The sequence below is a fragment of the Pongo pygmaeus genome, chromosome 6 (assembly GCF_028885625.2).
Source record: "Pongo pygmaeus isolate AG05252 chromosome 6, NHGRI_mPonPyg2-v2.0_pri, whole genome shotgun sequence".
In the NCBI taxonomy this organism is placed as follows: Eukaryota; Metazoa; Chordata; class Mammalia; order Primates; family Hominidae; genus Pongo; species Pongo pygmaeus.
In genome coordinates, this window is record NC_072379.2 from 119,524,030 (window position 1) to 119,543,817 (window position 19,788).

Consider the following 19,788-nt stretch of genomic DNA (forward strand, 5'->3'; position numbering starts at 1 on the left):
TGGTGCTGGGAAAACTGGCTAGCCATATGTAGAAAGCTGAAACTGGATCCCTTCCTTACACCTTATACAAAAATCAATTCAAGATGGATTAAAGACTTAAATGTTAGACCTAAAACCATAAAAACCCTAGAGGAAGGCATAATTATTAAGAAAACTATTATTGTAGGTAAGTCTTTCAAAAAATTTAAAGGACTTTATTTTGAAAGATCAGGTAGGTTTGACAAGTATTTACATGTGAGTGCATCATGCCTGTCCAGCATTATATCATGAAATATTTTACATCGTGGATCAATCTGGTAAACTGTTAGCCGTGATTCTAAGTATGCCCTTTTGGGTAGGGAGAGGAAGAGGGGACATTTGAGATCTAAAGAACATTGTGATCTATGGTATTGAAAAGCAGGAATAAAGAGAAAGAGCACAATCAGCATGGAGAAATACCAAATCCCTTCCACAAAGGAAAGATAAATGTAATTGGCCAGTTTTGAATACCTATGTGTCAGGACCCAGTTTCTTTCTAAAGATAATAAGGTAAAAGATGCCATTGTTTTACTTAAAGAATCAATAATCTAGTATGAACATAATACAATTTTGATAAAATAGAGCCACGGAATGTAAATGATACTTTAGGCCACCCTTGAGAACTTCAGATTAGGATTTTTTTTACCCTGTATTTACTCAGTGAGAACTCAGCATAGATACAAGTGAGAATGTTGCTATTTCTTTGTTCCTTGTCCACACTGTGAGACATGCATATGCTCTTGCAAGAGCATCCCTCAGGCCTGCCCTCTGGACCCAACCCTAAATTTGCTAGGCTAAATTAGCACAGTTAGCCTAACTTCTAACCACTAGGCTCCTCCACTGAACAACGAACTCCATCAAAGGATAATGCTTTGATTTGCCTCTTTTTACTTGCCACTCATATATGTTCTCTAAGTAATGCAAGGGAAAACAAACAAAAATGGAAAATAAAAAATAAAATACAAACCTCTATAGTTTGGAAATTAAGAGTAAAGAAATTCTAGGTAAAAATTTATTCAATATATCTCAGTTCTCAAATTTATTCTTTTTATTTACACTGAATCAAAGAACAATTGCAGAAAGGGTAAGAGGAGAGGGAGAGAAAGACAGAAGGAAATAAACAGAAAAAAGAGACTCTAAGTCATGCAAAAGACTTCATAAGGAGGAAGTACATCACAAGCTGAACTTCAATCAGCAATCACTTCTTGGGTGTAGAGTAGCAGATTTATTTGAAGTCTAGCCTCTTTTTCCCGGGGTGGAATAAGACTCTTACTATAGCAAAGCGTTTGATTTCTTATTTTGAATGTGATAATGAAAACATAGTATGGCTGCCAGTTAGAGTGATGTGGTCCATTTACAAAGATTCTTAACTTTGGGAGATATTTAAGATTCTAATAAAAACTGTGTACCTCCCCAGAAAACTGTAGGTACATGTACTTATAAAGTCTTTTGTACATAGCTTCAAAGTGGTCTCAAAATCCTTGCAGCCATCCAGGGATCAAGGTTTGGAGTATCATGTTGTCTTTATCTCATCTTCATCTCCAATAATTACAGTAATAAAACAAAGAAGAAAAATATGAACCCCATACTGTGCGTATATAAAAATCTAAGGAGTGGCATCTGACTGGATCAGATCGATGCATGTGTGTCATAAGAATCTAGGAAGCACCAAGTTGAGTGAAATTAATGAGCCCCCAGCCCCATATTCCATTCGTAAGAGTGGTATTAAGAAATACTGGCAAGCATGAGACATACCCTCATGGTTTTCTTCTTAGCTAAGAGGCATTAGCATTCTTCAACCAAATATGTCTTTCTCATAGTAATCTAATTTCTGTCCCTACTCAGTAGACGAAAATATGCCCAAACTTGTCTCTTTATTGAGCTTCAGAAGGAGAGTAAAAATAAAAAGAGAACAAAGAGATGGTTGTGACAGACATGTCACTCTACCCTGATCTCAGCTTCTTTTTCCCTCACAAGAAACAAATATTCTTCTCAGGTGTGAGAAGGTAAACACAACATGTAATACCAAAGTAAACTCATTGTATTCTGATAGCCGTAACCGGAAGCCAGAAAAAAAGAGTACATTTAAATATCTCATTAAAAAGTTTATTATTATACCTGAGTAACTCAGAGGAATCATGCACACATTAAAATGTGTGCATCTCTTAACTCCAAAATAAAATCAAAATTCACTGAAGCACTCTCAAATAATGGTTTACTAGAGAAAAAAAAATTAAAAACTGGGACAGGGTTGCGCATTTAACCAGTGTGCTTATATTATCAAAGTGAATGGATTTTCTTCCTTGAAAAATTTCACACATCGATGGTAACATAAAGTTCAGTAATTATATTCTATCTCCTGTCTTTCCAACACTGTGTGATGCGGTAATTCTTCTGTGTCAAGATGTAAAGCAGTAGGGAATTGAACAAAATTAAAACACATTTCACTAAGTCGTGAGCTGAGAATACCTCTTTTGTCCAAGTGAAGGCATTGAGGAAAAAAAGAGTGAAAGGGTTTTCTGAGAAAGGAAAGTCTTTATAACAACAGGCCTTTAAAATAATTATCCTTGCATTAAAAATGCCAGAAAACAAAATTCTAATACATCTGAATTGTCCTTTAATTTTTTTCTGATTTTTCAAAATGTTTCTTAACATAAAACATCAAGGTGGTTGGTTGAATAGTAAAATTACATTGCATCAGTTTCAGGATATTAGTTCAGGTCTAATAAAATTTTAATAGAAATATGTTTAATGACTTTAACTTACTGTTGAATGAATAGTATTCTGCAGGATTTGATAGTATATGACTCGAGAAAAGATTATTAATAAGAAATATAAGGCACTTTTATAAAAGATATTTGCAGGAAACCATTAGATGATACAGAAAATCAATAATGCCCTAGTGCCAATTTCAGCAACATTAAAATTACAGTGCTCGTTGATATTTATGACGATAGAGCTACTAAATCATTTCATTTTTGTCTTTCACTACATTAGCATTTTTCTTTGTTATATAGGACCAGTTGCAAAATTTGATCCGTTCCTTTAAAAAATGTTTTACAGATGATCCTGTTTCTAAACAGCTCTTCTAAGGAAGAACTTTAACAGTCTATTCTTTATACTTTCAGTGTATAAATGGATTGGTAAAGTTATTTCCTTTTAGGGAAGGCATAATAATTGTAAAATATTAAGACATTCAAAATGGATCTTAGTAGAAACAAATAAATAGGACTTAATAAACAGAGTTGCTTAGCTTGCTTTTTTCCAAGAGGAAAAAAGTGGTGATAGTCTAGCCTCATTATCTCACATGTTTAAAACTGAAGTCCAAGCAGTAATGAATTGTTCAAGAGTGAAATTGTGTATAGAGTACAAATAAATATCTTGATTTTTCCCATGTCCTTCTCCAAGTTCACCCAAATTATCATGCAAACAGGAATATAGAGCTTACACTTATTTGGCTTTTGAAGTAACCCTGTGATTTTTTTTTAACTGGCTAGACTATTATAAACAATGGAATTTAGATAAATTGATAGAATCAGAAGAAAAAATGATGAATGGTGAAATATTGTTGCCACCATTTTTTGACTTGGTGCCCTGGAGATATATATATATATATGCTATTTAACTACATATCCCAGCTAATAGGCTTCTCCACAGGTAAGGAGACACAAAAAGATAACCCACTGGAAGGCTGTCTACAATTGCTGTCTCCAACTTTAAAAGGACAAAAAAAGTTTAATGATTTCCGAAACCCTGAGCTCCTCGAGTTATAGAATATAAAAATAGAAACTGCCTGAGGCAATGTCATCTCACTGGTGGCGTCCATGAATTGTGAAGTCTGCGCCAGTGATAAGAGGCTGGGAGAAAACTTTCAGATCTTAACCTGTGCTAAAACTCTTATGAGTCAACCTTTTTCCATAGTAGCCAATCGGATACATTTTTAAGCATTAAATTCACATACACTAACACATGTAATAGCAAAAACAGTAATAATAAAGGCTAGAGGGAGGGTACACATTAACTCTTAATGGAATCTGTTTCAAAAGATGAGTCTACTACCTATAAAGATAAAGATAAAGATATGTTAATTACATACAAAGCTTTCTGCAGGACCATAGTCTTCTTGAACTTAGAGTGGGTGAGGGATAAAAGGCTACATATTGGGAACAGTGTACACTGCTCAGGATAAGGGGTGCACTAAAATCTCAGAAATCACCAGTAAAGAACTTTTCCGTGTAACCAAAAACCACCTGTACACCAAAAACCCTGAAAATTAATAAAATAAAATAAAAAGTCATTCGTAATACTGCATTTTGGCTTAAACATTTCTCCAACGTATTCTACCATCCAGACCAGTGTATCATTTTTTCAGGATCGTATAGAATTTCCCAGACTTCGTTTTCTAGGTCAATCTGAGAGCCAAATATAAACATGTGAAATATGTGCTAATGCTTACCATTTATATTTTCTGCTAGTTGATAGTTATTTTTTTACTTTGAATGATCATTCCTTGGATAGTGTTAAATCAGACATTGGCAACCTCCCAAAGATGGAGAAGGGGTGGGCTTTCAGCCTGTCATAGGCCCATGGATTTGTTGCTAACCAGATCCCCATTCCTGCTGCTGTCCAGAGCCACCACCCGCTTCCCCAAGAGTCTGATTTATCACCCTGAGTGAAATCAGAAATTCGCTGTAAAACCATGCCCCACCTCCCTCCAGCTTCCTAGGGTCTGACTTTTGAAAAGGGATGAATAGGGCTGGGCGCGGTGGCTCATGCCTGTAATCCCAGCACTTTGGGAGGCCGAGGCGGGCGGATCACGAGGTCAGGAGATGGAGACCATCCTGGCTAACACAGTGAAACCCCGTCTCTACTAAAAATACAAAAAATTCGCCAGGCGTGGTGGCAGGCGCCTGTAGTCCCAGCTACTCGGGAGGCTGAGCCAGGAGAATGGCATGAACTCGGGAGGCAGAGCTTGCAGTGAGCTGAGATCAGGCCACTGCACTCCAGCCTGGGCGACAGAGCAAGGCACCATCTCAAAAAAAAAAAAAAAAAAAAAAAAAAAAGAGATGAATGTACAACATTGGTGTTATTATTACCTCTGAAAAGATTGCTAGTCCTTAATCTACACTATAATTATGTTTGTTTACATTTAATAGCTGTTTTCCAACTACATAAATTTCCCCATTCCAACTTATGTTTGTGCATGTAAATATGTTCATTTTTAATGAGGTAAGATTCGTTTTCTTTTGAATTTGTTTACCAAGTGTGCTAGCCATAAAATTCTCCACAAATGCCATAGATCAGGGGTCCCCAACCTTTTTGTCACCAGGGTCCAGTTTCGTGGAAGACAGTTTTTCCACTAGTTAGATTTTCATTAGGAGCATGCAACCTAGATCCCTAGCATGTACAGTTCACAATTGGGTTTGTGATACTGTGAAAATCTAATGCTGCTGCTGATTGGATAATCTGATTTGACAGGAGGTGAAGCTCAGGCAGTAATGCTCATACGCCTGCTGCTCATCTCCTGCTATGTAGCCTGGTTGCTAACAGGCCACAGACTGATGATGGTCTACAGCCTGGGAGTTGGGGACCCCTGCCATAGATGATCTACCTGAGATCTGGATACAGGAGCCACTCAGTAAATATTTGTCACATTAGATAAGCCAACTCACTGTACAACAGCAACCAACTCACTTCCTAGGCAACCACACCATTCAATCATCTCCACTCCTTTCCTCACCACTGTCGTACGTAGGAGACTCCTCTCTATACCAGATCTTATCATCATTCCACAGCATTTTAACGTCCACATCTGTGACCCATTCACCACTAAAAACTAGACACAGCTCATATCCAATGTTGCACCCTTTCAACCACTGTTTTGCCAGTTTTTTCTGCCCCTTGATCTATTTCCTCAATTAGAACCCTAAACCTGCATCATTCTACGTGTTCCTTCTTCACTCAATTCCACTGAAAGTGGGTAGAAGAAATAATCACACAGCAATGATCTCATGATTTAGTTGATTCTCGTTCCTCAAAATATGCTTGCTAAAACTTCCTCAGCTTATCCCCACCCTTTTTTTTTTTTTTTGTAAATTTATCTGCATCTAAGCCTCTCATGGTCTTCCTATCTTCAAAGAGCAGTCTTTATTTCCTCAAAGCCTATCCTCACCTGTTCTTTTATTTTCGTCTCCTTCTGGTTCCTCAGGGACCTTCATTAATGGATTATCTCCTAGTTCTATCGTATGTTCAACCTACTTCTGTTCAGTGATTCTTTCACAATAATGTAGACATCTGCTTATTTAGAAAATATTTCTTTGAGTCCTGTTACTCCTTCCTTTTCTTCCTGACAGAAAAAAAAAATCATAAAGGAAAAGTTCACTCCAATATAAAGGAAAATTTTTCACTTCCTACAATTCATTCACTCAAACTCTAAAATTCTACTCCAAAAACCACTCTCACTACAATTGTCAATATACTCTTTGATGTTCTGTACAATGGATATATGTCAGACATGTTGGTGACATTTTCAGAGTAATGAAAGCTACTGACCCCTCCTACCTGCTGAAATGCCTTTGTTGGCTTTTATAACACAGTTTTCTCCTAAGTAATCTACTGCTCTGACCCCTCTGAAGTAGATAGCTCTGTTAACTCCTCTCTCTGCACCCACAATAACATTTCATTGGTTCCTTCTCAGCCAAAAATTCCCCTAGTTTTCACAGTCTCCCTGGGTGTACCATCCATTGTTGTTATGCTTTTAAATTACCAACTATAGTCAATGAGCCAGATCTATCAGCAGATCAGATCTGTGATAGGCTGACTTGTGTCTCCCTAGAAATTCATATGTTGAAACCCTAGCCCCCAGTATTTTAAAATATGACTGTATTTGGAGATAGGGATTTTAAAGAGGTGATTAATAAGTTAAAATGAGACCATGAGGGAGGAGCCTCATCTCATTTGACTGGTGTCCTTATACAAAGAGGAAATTTGTGCTCTCTTTGACAGCACATATACTAATATAGGAAGGATACATAAAAGATTAGCACAGCCTCTGTGCAAGGTTGACGTGCATATCTGTGAAGTGTCTCATATTAAAAGACAGAGAAAGAAAGAGAGAGAAGTTTGAAACTTCTTGAAATCTGAACACACGGAGAGACAACAGGGATGTGTGTGTGCACAGAGGAAAGACCACGTGAGAACACAGCGAGGAGGCAGCCATCTGCAAGCCAAGGAAAGAGCCTCTGAAGAAACCAAACTGGCCAACACCCTGATCTTGGACTTGTCGTCTCCAGAGTTGTGAGAAATCAATTACTATTGTTTAAACCATCCAGTCCGTGGTATTTTGTTATGGCAGCACTAGTAAACTAACATGAGATCCTTCTCTTGAGCTCCAGATCCCTCAATACAGAAGCATTCTAGTTAACACAAACTGAATGTTTTGTAACTTCCCAAATCCTTGTTCACAATTATATTCATTTTACTTCCCTCAAAATCTGACTCTCTTCTTTTATTCTTATACTGATAGTTGGACTACAGCTAACCAGTTTCCCAAACCAGAAACCTGGGAGTTATCACTGGTACATTCAGTTTTTTTCATCCACCAATTTTACTTGTTTACCAAGTCATGTTCATGCTGCAAATCTAAAATCCATCCTCCTTCTCCATATCATTATTTCCCACTTAAATGTTGTATCAACCTCCTTGCTGGTTTCCTATCTTACTACAGCCAGAATAAACTTACCAAAATGCAAATCTCATTATGTCATTCCTTTGCTATAATTTTTTCAGTGGTTTTTCATAGCCTACAAAATAAATCTTAAGTCTTCAGTATGGCATAAAATGCCCTCCTTGGCCTAGTAATGGCATCCACTATCATCTGCCTTTCCAAATCTATAGTCCAGGCATCCTGAATCACGTGGAGTTTTTGAAGGTTGAATAATCTTTCCTTCCTGCCTTTTTCCAGCTTTCCCCTCATTATCTGCCTCTTTTTTTTTTTTTTTTTTTTCTACAGGAGCCTCGCTCTGTCACCCAGGCTGGAGTGCAGTGATGTGATCTCAGCTCGCTGCAACCTCTGCCTCCCAGGTTCAAGCGATTCTCCTACCTCAGCCTCCCAAGTAACTGGGACTGCAGACATGCGTCACCATGCTGGGCTAATTTTTGTATTTTTAGTAGAGATGGGGTTTCACCATGTTGTCCAGGCTGGTCTTGAACTCCTCACCTCAGGTGATCTGCCCACCTTGGCCTCCCTAAGTGCTGGGATTACAGGCATGAGCCACTACACCCAGCCACCTGCCTAACTGTCATTATTCTCCAAAAGTAAACACAGACAACATTTGTGGAGAGTCTTACTTAAATGACCTGCCACAGGCTAGCCTAATCTAGGCGCTGCTCCGGTAACAGCCATGAGAGCTTTGTGTATATTAGTTCCCTATCACACTAGCATTGCAATAGACTCTTTACCTGTGAGTCTAAGGCACTGGATTTAAAGTCTTTGAAAAACCGTGTCTTTGTATCCTGAGGGTCCGGTATGAATTCAATAAATGTAAATTGGCGGAAGAATAAATGAATGAATGAATGAATATATGAGTGCAGGTTTAGGCATGTCAAATTCTACATAGAATTTCCTGAGGGATAAGCCATTAGTAGACACAGCTATATTCTGAGTCTGAGAATTTTCTTAGATAAATATTTTCAGATAAACACCCTAATCCCTCCAGATATTAAATTTTCCCAACTCTTATTTTTAAAATATAGCCGCATCCTACAGGCAATTTATTGGCATATCTACTTACTTCTGCAGTTTCACAAACATCTAATGTCATGGTCAAACACATGTGCCCATAAGGCCGAGGTCCTCAAACTTTGTATTTCTTTATATTAGTTATATTCTACCAGGTGAGTGTGTGTTGGAGGGGAAGAGTTCTTCTTTTCTCAAAAGAGTAAAATAGTAAATTATACCTTTGTAATACAATTGATTCAAAATAAATAGGCCCTAAGTGTGCATCACTTTAGAAAGCAATTATTTTGATTTTCACTAAAGTTTTATAATTACTATTCACTAAAATTTCATCTTATTCCAGCCTCCAACAGAAGTTAAAAAAAAAAACTTTTTCTCCCTACCTGCAGCTTTTGTTGAAAATATGAGTTTCTTTTCCTGTTTTTCTTACAAGTCTCTCAAATTACTCAACTTTCTTATCTAGTAATTCTTATCTAGTAATTTAGAGTCACTACAAATTGTTCAACTCTGTTCATACTACTGCGGCTTGCTAACTTCTTGGGTTTTTAACTTTATCATTCTTTATTGAGTTTCTACTGCTTTTTGTTTGTTTGTTTGTTTTTAGAGACAAGGTATTGCTCTGTCCCCCGAGCTGGAGTGCAGTGGCGTGATCTCAGCTCACTGTAATCTCTGCCCACTGGGTTCAAGTGATTCTTGTGACTCAGCCTCTCGAGTAGCTGGGATTACAGGCATGTACCACCATGCCCAGCTAATTTTTTTTCTTTTTTCTTTTTTTATTTTTGGTAAAGATGGGTTTTTGCCATGTTGGCCAGGCTGGTCTCAAACTCCTGGCCTCAAATCTGCCTGCCTGGGCCTCCCGAAGTGCTGGGATTACCAGTGTGAGCCACCACACCCTGCCAAGTTTCTGCTGTTTCTTAATGGTGAATGCATGTTTATATGAAGCTTATGCCCAAGTCTCTGGAATACGTATAAGAATGAGTTACAGAAAGACTTCCTGTCTGCTATAATACTTACCTATTTCTATCTCAGGCCTGTGTGCATGCAGCTAGAACTGTAGATGTCAGGAATAGGATGACCTCTCAGGTTATTATGCTTGCATAAAACTTTGTTATTCCTCAATTATCTCATTTATCATAGTATTATAATGAGTGATAAAACTGTTGTCCCCTTGACTAGTTTATAAGTGAGCATAGTGTCTTCCTACTTGTCTTTCTATTCTTTTTTTTGTTTTGTTTTGTTTTGAGACAGAGTCTTGCCTTGTCTCCCAGGCTGGAGTACAGTGGTGTGACCTCAGCTCACTGCAACCTCTGCCTCTTGAATTGAAGGGATTGTCATGCCTCAGCCTCCCTCACGCCACTACATCCAGCTAATTTTTGCATTTTTAATACAGACAGGGTTTGGCCATCTTGGCCAGGCTGGTCTTGAACTCCTGACCTCACGTGATCTGCCCACCTCACCCTCCCAAAGTGTTGACATTACAGGCGTGAGCCACCGTGCCCAACCTCTCTTCCTATTCTTAGCTCAAGGAACAGCCTAACATTTATAGATGTTCAACAAATGGCTGTTGTTTAAATTGTTTTAGCCAGCTTCTTATCTCTTGTCAATGTTGAAATAATTTTCTTTAACTTTTTGGTAGGGTGGAATCTTTTTTTTAAGTGCTTCCCTTTTATTTTTGCAATTAAATGAATATTTAATCATTAACTGTAAACCCATTTTGGATGTATTTTACCATGTTTAGTTGCAGTTTAGACATCACTCAGTCCCACCATACTCTGCTCTGCATCACTGAATTTATTGCACCAAATTCAGTGCCTAGCTGTCTTTAAACTATATGGACTGTTAGTATTTCTCAGTTATCCATATAGTTTGGAAACCTGTCTAGTATTTTCTTTCTCTGGCTCAAAACTATATTTATACATTTTAGAATGTAGTTATTGTATATTGGCCAAAACTTCATATTTCTATTGATTATTGTCATCTGATTCATATTAAGATAGATATATTTCAAGGTATCAAAGATGAGTTATGAAGTGAACAAAAATCCTGATCAATGATTTACATTTCTCCTCAGAAATACTGTACATCTATTTGCCATGGTAACCAGGCTTGTTTTCTTACACCATTTCTTTCCCTTGCATCGCTGGCCTGTTTCGAAACATAATGACCAAATTGCCAACTAATACACCATTTGATGATGCTGGACAGGAAAAAGAAAAAAAACATCTGGGTAGCCACAATCTACATAAGAACTAAGCATGCGCTTTCTTTTAAAGGGCTTATCTGAAGTTATCTAATTGGCTGTGTTGTTGAAGGACAGAAACCTGAGATCATGAAATCATAACTAGTGAATTTGAGTCCTGATTAAATAAACATTCATTAAATCCAATGGGTAATACCCACGAAAAATCAAGCAAGTGTATAATCACAGTAACTTGAAAACTGCTATTCTTAATCTTGGGAACTCTATCAGTGATCAGCCTGTCAGGACTTAAGAGCAGAGGGTGACTAGCACAAAGCCTTTGGAATGGAATAAAGGCAAGAGTCACAAGTAAAGGACCTGCTACAATTTAGAGACAGTGCAATAGAGACAGTGCTAACAAAAAGATATCTGTGAATAAATGGAAATGCAAAGTATTTACATGACTCATATAAGGGGGTCTTTGATATCCAGTCACCTTGGAATGAATCAGTACCAGGGAAGAGTAAACCAGTAAACCAAGAAACTGATGATGAGAACTAGAGAAGAGTCATAAAATAAGGTGATGAACAGACCATTTGTGAGTCCCAAAGGTTCCATATCCAGCTAGTCTTTGTGAAATAGTTGAGGATAGAGGTGGATCTGCTGTTGAGTTTCTGTGACCATTGGTGGTAAGAATTCGAATATATATATAAAATACTCAATGCTAATTTAACTGTTACTTTAAATTATAGAAATCTGAATATCCAGAAGATAGAACATAGGATCCCCTCCTTCTGGAGACATCAAGAGTATATATCAGATGAAATCTGTCAGTCTTTGAGACATCACCTCTGATGATTACATGTGGTGTTAATACTTTCATTTTTGCTTTCAAAATGCTGTTACTTCAAAGACTAGCTTTTGAAGGAGAAGATGGCAATATAAATGAGATATTTAATTCCTAAGGTGCCTAATGTAGGCTTATGTTTTAAAAGGAGATTCAAGCTTATTTCTAGGTCAGTAAGAACATGTATAGCAACTGTTATTTTAGGGTTCATGAAACTAATCGGTAGTCCATATACTTTAATCAATGTTGCATCTATATCCTTTATTGAAAACATAATCATTGATTTGTGGGCCATTTTTGTGGAACTGTCAGTGGAATAGATGGCTTTTATGAATTGAGACCAAGGCTGATCCTTCAAGCCATTTACTGAAAATAATAAGCCTTATCAGAACAGAATACATTCACTGTGTTACATTTAAACATCATAATGATTCTTGAACATAAACTCTGAGATGGTTAAGGGGATCTGACCTTAGCAAGAACATCGCTTACATTTATACTAGCATCTAAATAAGCATGGTGCATTCCCAATTTCCTGTATGCATTCAATTATGTAGGACTCAGTACTGTAAAACTATGTTTATTAATCCACGGAGCTCTTCTACCGTGGATATGATTATTTTTATTTATATATATATATATATATATATACGCACACACACACATATATATACACATACACACACATATACATATGTGTGTACATTTACAGTTCATTACACACACACATATATACACATACATATATATACATACACACACATATACACATTCATATGTGTATGTATGTAAGTGTAAATGTATATTTACATACATACACATAAATATACATATAAATATTACATATACATACATACACATATAAATATACAAAATGTAAATGTGTATGTATATAAATGTAAATATACATTTACAGTTCATTACACACACATATATATACACATACACACATATATATACACATACACACATATATACACATTACAGTTCATTACACACACACATATATACACATACACACACGTATACATATGTGTGTACATTTACAGTTCATGTATCTATAGCACTTACGCTATATATAATGTGGGTGTGTGAGTGTATATATATATATATACACACACACACCATACACATCATACACGCATTCCCTCTCGATGGGGTCTTATTGTGAATACAAAGTCCAGTTTCAGCTTGAGTTGTGTATATGTTTACATTCACAACATAAAGAGTTCTGAAGCTTGACCCAATTGTACTTGACTTTACTGTTATAGTAAGGTAACAGTACTTTCTAAAATATTGATATTGCTCTTAAACATTAAACTCTTCGAAGATACTAAATGTGGTACAGAATATATACAGACAACATGATGAGGCAGTTACATTGCTTACATAAACAGTGAAGTTTCCATATTTGGATATATTTTCATTGTGTATGTATTATTCCATCTGGTAGCCTACCCTGAGGCTTTATTTTATCACCCTACTTGTCCCATAAAGCTTCTTGAGATTTTTATTGAAAGAAACAATGAAAATGCTAATTAGTTATATTTTTCATCATAATCTTTTTTTTATACTAAAGGATCTCTCTCCTTTTTTGTTTCTGCTTCTATATGCTATTTCCAATGAGTTTTGTTGCCCCAAAGCTATCATTTTTAGGCTTCTAATATTATTTTCTGTTCACAGGGCTTAATAACTACTTTTTAATGGATTCTGTTTACCTCAGAGGCAGGCATTTTGGAGAATTCAGCTTATATTAGGGCAGAATTTAAAAATTCTATGTGGCTTTGGGGGCTTCTTCCCTCAGAAAATTAAAATGGTTTAATCTTTTGACTGAAAAGGGAACTGACATGATTCCTTTTAAAATGAGACATTGGGATTTGAAATGGATCACAAAAGAAGACAATCCTGCATGTATTTAAATGCATAGACAGCATATTTTATGCACATAATTATTTTAGCTCTTTTAATTATTATTTCTTACCTGCTTAAAAAAAATGGCTGCCTAACCAAGCACTGGAAGTTGAGGTTCTGTTGCTTCAATAAAAATAACCATGGAGTCCAAGTTAAACATCCTTTTTAAAAGCTTCTTTTTTGACCTAAAATTTTCTCCATTTCTCTGTTCCCTTTAGTCATGAAAAGTCCATTTCATAACTGAATTAAATAATGCTAAATTTAGTACCCAAAAAGGGGTTCTTTAATTTATTCATTTGCTCATTTAAACACGCATTGCTCTGTGCCCCTAATACCTGCATAGATTGATGGGAGGCACAAAGGGTCACCTTTTCATAGCGTGGTTAGTGATACAATAAGGTAAAGGAAAAAGTCAGAGACAGTTTAGGCTTGAGTAGACATAGATAAGAGAATTAAAAGGGAAAGCTGCATTTAATTTTAGAGATGATTAATTTGCATGAGAATTGTTGTCGCCTACAAGACAATTTAAAGGAGAGTGTTCATTAACTGATATGAGAAACAACAGTCATCATCTACCACAAATTTTTATAGCCCAAACAAGGTACAAACAGGGAGGGCATTGTGCTAGAAGTTGGAATAGAAAAATATATGATCCCTGCCTCTTTGCTATCTGGCTGGGAAGACAAGATTAATTCCAGAAAGCATTCTCTTCATTTTCTGTCCACCTTCTCACTCCCTGGCCCTTTGTCAATATTTCTCTTCTGCACTCATCACTATCTGCCTTGTTTTAGTTATTCCTACATGCACATGTGATATTCGTGATACCAGACTGTCAACCCCATGAGGGCAGCAACTGTTTCATCGCCGTATAAATAAAACCAGGCAACATTCCTTGCAACAGAAAACACATAACAAATATTAGTAAATGAATAAATCAAACTGTAAAGCAGGATAACATATGCTAATGCCACATAAATGGGACCTTTGATCAGATGTCATGTTAGCGAGGCCTTCTCCAGCCACCTGATGCATATTGTTCCTCTGGCCTACCATCTCTTTAACCACTCACTCTGCTTCATTTGCAAAATTCTTATTGCTGCCTTTCATTATAGTAAATATTAACTTATTTTCAGCATAATGCAATGTATATAAGTTCTTTGGGAGAAGGGAATTTGTTTGATCCACTGCCATAAAAATCCCTTCATTTTAGACCACTGCCTGACACAAAGTTGCACTTCAATATTTGTTGATCAAAGAAATTAAGAAATAAAAGTATAGGGAATAGTGATAATTTTTGTTTTAGATAAGTTGATTTAAGCCATCCAGATATATTTAGCTAATACCCAAATACTAAATGAGAAGGAGCAGGTCCCTTATGTTCTTAAAAATCCTGAGTGACGTGCTAACATAATACTTACATGTTGGTTTAGGTATTGAACTATCAATAATATCATTCTTTAAGGAGAATTCCTGTAATTCACATCCAAGAACTGTTTTCATCATTTGAACAATTTATTCACATGTAGTGTATCTGAAGCCATATAAACAAGCAACTCCCCAAAGGAGACTTATTTCAAGCTAGCATTTGGCTGGGATGCGTAGTCCCTGAAGAGTTGACATTGCCCGGGAATATTCATTTCAGAGTGCTGGACTGAGGTCAGGATTCCAGGACCTCTGCTGCTACTAAATAACAGATGTTTCAGTGTCTCAACTTCCTCTTCACTAGCTAGGAGTATGGGGGATATAGGGATGGCATAAATGGATTCTAAAATCCCTTCCAGCTGCAATGCTTACAGATTCTATTATTGATAGCAAGGATGATTTTGATGGAGGAATGGGGAAGGTGATGGGAAGCAGCAGGATAATCACATTCCAACTAAACACATGTGCTCTGTAACCACAATTGTTTACCTTTGCCAACATCTGGTGACATTTCTGATAGAAATACTTAAAATGCATCAGTAACAAATAAGTTCTCTCTCTCTCTCTCTCTCTCTATATATATATATATATATGTGTGTGTGTGTGTGTATATATATATATATATATATATATATATATATATATATATATTCACCAACCACAAAATGAAGAAGAATGTATTGCGGTTTCAATAGAAAGTTAATAAACTTCCTTCTACTAAATTTTTATGTATATAAGTGAGTTTTAGGCTTTCTAATTTCTCTTCATCTTTTAATCATAACTATTCACATTTTCTTGTTGAATATCAAGAATCCTGCTTATCAGCAGAATACTATGAAAAAAACAGTTGAAATATGTGAATGCTGGTTTTATATCAGAAATTGAGTATTATTTTTAATACCATACAAAGAAATGTCCTTTATCGAATGTCCATATAAAATGGCCTTTTTTCATTTCCTAATAACATAATTAGGCTAACTAAGCAGCTAATACTAACTTAAAGATAATTAAATGAAACTCCCAAAAAGGCGTAGTTTAAGTAGATAATAGTGCAATGGGAAAGATACTGTTTAAAAGCAAATGATAAAATCCTATAAAATGTAATTAATATGAATTTGCTTTAATTGTAGTTGATTGTCTCATTTTCAAAAACATGCTCTCGAATACTGAGAGAACATAAGTTATCATAACTTGAACTTATTCATTTGATCAACGCAATAGTAAACTTCCCTGATTTTCTTTTTTACAAGTTAAGGAACATAAATACAATTTCACAAGATTTTTATGTTTTCTCTAAGTGCAGCTTGTTTTCATTACATAAGTTATTTCTCTCAGGGGTGTATGGGAGAATTAAAGATATTATTAATAAACATAGGGGTATTAATACACAATAAATTATATTATTGAGATATTTTACATAAAAATAAGTAGTCATCCAGGTACATTTTCAGTAATGGTCACATTTCCTAATTGATAGAATACAGTGTACATTAAAAGCCAGGACTAGTAATTGAAAAAGAATGTAAAATGTGTTAAGATTCCTTAACTGTGCTATTCTTTCTATAAGACACAAATACATGTTCAAAAAGTGCAAAAACTCCATTGAATCAGCCAAAAATTACCAGTGTTCTCCAAGAATAGTATATAAACTGGTCCTACTAATCAGCCATTTAATGATTATTGAAAGACACTGCAGTCTTTCTGTACTGCAACATTATACAGTGAAAGCTGAAAAAATACTTCAGAAATGAAGCAATGTCAAGATTATCTGAATGGGAAACATGTTTCTATTACACATTCGTTAAAACGCTTTAGCTATATGTAACACAATAGCCAGTTAAAAGTATTTTAAGAAACAGTTGTTTGTTATCTCTCTTAACAAGAACTCTGAAGTTAGGCAGTTTCATGGTTGATTCAGCAGCTTAAGAATGCTTGTTCCACATTTCTGCTCTGCCATTATTTGGTTGGTTGGTGATATTCCTACTCAGGGTGTTAAAATGACTACAGCAGCCACAAGCATCACATGTTCATAGAACAACTTGCAAAGAATAAAGGTCAGCCTTCCCAAGTGTCAGGGACTTCTAGAAGACTCCCCAACTATGCTGTTGTCTAAAACATCTTTACTTGTCCATTCCTAAACAAATCATTGCCAAAGACAGATGGGATTGGCATGACTGGCTTAGACAATATATTGATTTATCTCGTGAAACACTGGTTGAATACTTTTTTTCTGAGCAAAGTTTCATATCAAGCACCAAACATCATGCCTGTCATCCTGTGCATTTTTGATGAATAAATGAAGAAATCCTATGGTTTTTTAATTTGCTTTTTCTAATGGTGTCATTACAAATGGAGATGGAGGAGGTAGTCCAGTCTACTATGATCTTACTAGTTGGCGTTTATTAAACAAGTCAGCAGGAGGATACAATAGTAATGATGAGTATCCTAGAGACCCTGTCGTGTAGTGTTGAAAGATGTCAGTAGAACTCAGAAGAGCTTTATCTTCTGCAAAAAGAAACCACAATAGAAGCACTAATTTGAAAGATGCTGGTAGCACTTCTATAGTCTGTGCAAGAAATAGACACTCAAAACCAATGTGAAAAGTTCTGTTTTTTAATATTCTTAGCAAAAGGAACATTTAATGTATTTAAGTAATACCATAACTGGCATTTCATGCATGTACAATTCTAATATCTAAACATGATTAGGACATACTGTGCCTAGAGAGAAAGTGTGACTTAGAGGCCTGAAAATTTGAGGATACCAGTATAATCAATGACCAGATCAGAATAGCATAGTTACAACAAAAGTAAGTTATAATCCAAAAAAATAGAAAAATAAAGGATTAGAATCACCTATAAAGTCTAGATGATCAAAAATGCAAACTCTTTTATTTTTTTTCTTTAAGACAAATGAGAAGTGGAAATAGCATTTCAGAGATCCATGGACTTGAAGTCTTTTTTTTTTATTTTTATTTTTATTTTTTTTTAATGTCTTAAAAACATTTTATTATGGAAAACTTCAAAATGTACAGAAGCAACAATAGAATAATGAGCTACAATAAATCCATCAACCAACTCTGACAATAATCAATATATATATATATTTTTTTAATTATTATTATACTTTAGATTTTAGGGTACATGTGCGCAATGTGCAGGTTAGTTACATATGTATGCATGTGCCATGCTGGTGCGCTGCACCCACTAACTCATCATCTAGCATTAGGTATATCTCCCAATGCTATCCCTCCCCGCTCCCCCCACCCCACAACAGTCCCCAGAGTGTGATGTTCCCCTTCCTGTGTCCATGTGTTCTCATTGTTCAATTCCCACCTATGAGTGAGAATATGCAGTGTTTGGTTTTTTGTTCTTGCGATGGTTTACTGAGAATGATGATTTCCAATTTCATCCATGTCCCTACAAAGGACATGAACTCATCATTTTTTATGGCTGCATAGTATTCCATGGTGTATATGTGCCACATTTTCTTAATCCAGTCTATCATTGTTGGACATTTGGGTTGGTTCCAAGTCTTTGCTATTGTGAATAATGCCGCTTAAGAGCTTAAATTCAAGGGAAGTAATGGTAGGAAAGGCACAGTAAACAGAGATGGTTCCATTGCTGCTTGCAGGAAACAGCCTTGTTCTTTCTCTTTTCTTTTCTTTTTAATGATTCTCTGGCTTCTTACTTGAGCCATTGGGTTAATAGGGACCATCTCCAAATAGAGCCTTTATTTAGTACAATAGTTGTAATAAGAAAATGGAGTACTTCGTCATCACCTGAAAGCAAAAGGGATACTGCTGATTACAAGGAAAGCCTCTGTCATCACAGAGCCTAATTCTGCACATGAGATTAAGCTCTGTGTACAAGCTAGTGTGGCCTTATTCCTGGGGCCTTCAGAAACAGCAAGTTCACGTTTGCTAAAATACATTTTATGAAGTTAAAGTTAGCACATTGTATTTCAGTGCCTTAGGCCTCATGACTTAATCTAGTACATGTAATTAGAAGTTATTTTCAATGAAGACAAAATTAATCAGAAGAAAAAAGTACAACATGTACTTCTGGAATATTATAACAAGATATGTAAATTTCTTTCTTGGTGATAACTGTAGCAAATTGCTTTATATTTTTCAATCTATTTCCACCAGTTTTCATTTTAAGAAGTTAGAGGATTTTGCAATACAAGCAACTTTTGGCAACACATAGACTCTGGGTAGACCTTAAGCGTCTCTAGGTAGTTACTTTGAGTAGTATTTGGTAGACCTTGAGGTAGAGCTTAATGCTTAGAAACAGTTTACAGCAGGGCTCCTCAATTACTCGTGATGATTTTGCAATACAAGCGACTTTTGGCAACACATAGACTCTGGGTAGACCTTAAGTGTCTACCTAGAGTAGTCTCTGTTAGACCTTGAGGTAGAGCTTAATGCTTAGAAACGGTTTACGGCAGGGCTCCTCGATTACCCGTGGGTCCAAGGCCTATTAGGAACAAAGCTGCACAGCAGGAGGTGAGCAGAGGGCAAGCCAGAGAAGCTTCATCAGTATTTACAGCCACTCCCCATCACTCGCAATACCACCTGAGCTTTGCCTTCCGTCAGGTCAGCAGCGGTTTTAGAATCTCATAGGAGCACAAAACCTATTGTGAACTGTGCATGTGAGGGATACAGATTGCACA

General features: G+C 36.1%; 1 protein-coding gene and 1 non-coding gene across 2 annotated transcripts in view; both read left to right on the plus strand.

Moving 5' to 3' along the window:
• KCND2 (potassium voltage-gated channel subfamily D member 2) overlaps positions 1-19,788 on the plus strand; it is a 491,473-nt gene that overhangs the window by 394,220 nt on the left and 77,465 nt on the right. The window lies entirely within an intron of this gene.
• LOC129041770 (U6 spliceosomal RNA) lies at positions 7,008-7,114 on the plus strand. The gene has a single exon (XR_008503923.1). It is a non-coding gene; the product is annotated as a U6 spliceosomal RNA (small nuclear RNA).